This window comes from Chrysochloris asiatica, unplaced genomic scaffold (assembly GCF_000296735.1).
Source record: "Chrysochloris asiatica unplaced genomic scaffold, ChrAsi1.0 scaffold00006, whole genome shotgun sequence".
NCBI lineage: Eukaryota > Metazoa > Chordata > Mammalia > Afrosoricida > Chrysochloridae > Chrysochloris > Chrysochloris asiatica.
In genome coordinates this window covers 13,299,684-13,301,537 of record NW_006408524.1, presented here as the reverse complement: position 1 = coordinate 13,301,537, position 1,854 = coordinate 13,299,684, and the positions used below count along the sequence as shown (strand labels likewise).

At 45.8% G+C, this 1,854-nt stretch overlaps 1 pseudogene; it reads right to left on the bottom strand.

Annotated features, from left to right (window-relative positions):
- Positions 1-293: 293 nt before the first annotated feature.
- LOC102814630 lies at positions 294-1,003 on the bottom strand (annotated as a pseudogene).
- Positions 1,004-1,854: the final 851 nt, after the last annotated feature.

Below are 1,854 nucleotides of genomic sequence, written 5' to 3'. Positions count from 1 at the left end.
TGCCTGATTTTCTGATCAATAGGCAAGGTAAGATGCCTCATTCAGAATACACTTGTCTGCACAATCCAAAAAAAGGGAGTCCTGTGGGCTCAAAGCAACCAATCAGTCCAGCAATGTCCATGAAGATTTATCTGAAACTGTTCCTCGAGGGACAAAAGAGAGCACATCTGAGTAGCTGTGCTGCCGATACAGACAGGTTTAGCACTAGATATTTTCGTGATTTGTGACAGGGTAAAAAATCAGTAATAAAGGGTGTAGATGGGTGAAGAGAGAGCCAAGGACCCAAGGGATCTTTAGTTGCCTTCTCCTGTTTGTTTATCCTGCTGGTCGCTTGTCCAGAGGATGAGATTGTGTCGCAGCAACTACAAGATGAGTGTGGAGTCCTTATAGGAATCCTCGTTCAGTGTGTTTGTTTGGCTAGGAGGCAGGCCTCTTCAGGCGCATTCTGGATCTCATAGTAGAACACGGAGAAGTTGAGGGCCAGGTCCCGCCGTATGGGGTGGTCGGCTGCATGAACTCTGCTGATTTCAAAGGCTTCTTTATAGACAGCCTCAGAAGCTTCGACCACACTGTTTTTCTTCTCCCCCGCAGCTAGCTCTGCCAAGTAGTCGTAGTGTACACCTTTCATTTACAGGCAAAAGTCCATGCTATCGTACTGGTCATCATTGTAGTTCTTGATGAGGAAATTGTCAAGCAGAGCCAGGACATCATTGCAAACTGTTTCCAGCTCTTTCTCAATCTCTTTCCGGGAAGTGTTAACCTTCTCCAACTTCTTATCATTTTTATCAGCCATTGTTTTCTGCTCAATGCTGCTGTTGATCTTCTAGGAAGATCCCCTGGCACCAACCACATTCTTGTAGGCCACATGGAGGAGATTTCCATCTTCACTGGAGAGAGGCTCACTGATCTCTGTCAAAGCCTTAGTAGCCCAGACCAGCTCATCTTAGTGCTCCGCTTCCTAGGCTAGCTGTGTGGGTTGCAGCAGCTGCCGCGGGTCTCCCATGTAGTCCTGGCTCACATGGGCCTACACCACCAGCTTGCTTGTTCACTGCTCCCGGTGACCAAGGAGGCCACTGCTCACTGCCTCTGGCTGCAGCAGCATCCTATTCCACGCTCTTAGGCTTCCCTACGTGCAGTCTCTTTAACACTTTAAAGAGGTCTTTTGCAGCAGATTTATGGAATGCAATATGTCATTTGATTTCTTGACTGCTGCTTCCAAGAATGTTTATTGTGGATCCAAATAAAATGAAATCCTTGACAACTTCAGTCTCCATTCATCATGCTGTTGTTTATTAGTTCAGTTGTGAGAATTTGCCTAATGTTGGACAAATTACTTTATGCCATGATTTGAGACCAGTTTCAAGTGGGAGGGAGACAAGCAACAGAAATGGAAATCACTGTGTGGACAAAGCAGATGAGAGCAAGGCAACTGGGGACCCAGCTTAAGAGGCCCAAACAGGAAGTGTCAGTTGGAATTGGCCTGCCTTTGTCTCTTCTCCCCATGCCCCAAATGTTGTTGCTGTTAAGTGTTGTCAAGTTAATTCTGACTCGTAGCAACACTATAAAGCAGGGGTGGAGAATCTGTTTTCTGCCAAGGGCCCTTTGGATATTTATAATATCATCCACAAGCCGTATAAAATTATCAACTTAAAAATTAAACAGCAGGGGAGACGTATAAGAATGCCTAAACATGCTGTCAGTACCCATTTGACCTAGCCTCAATGACTTGATGATCAGAACTAGACTTTGTTATTGTTGTTAGATGCCATCGAGTCGGTACCAACTCATAGCGATCTTACACACAGCAGAATGAAACACTGCCCGATCCTGGGCCAATCTCACTACTGTTGCCAC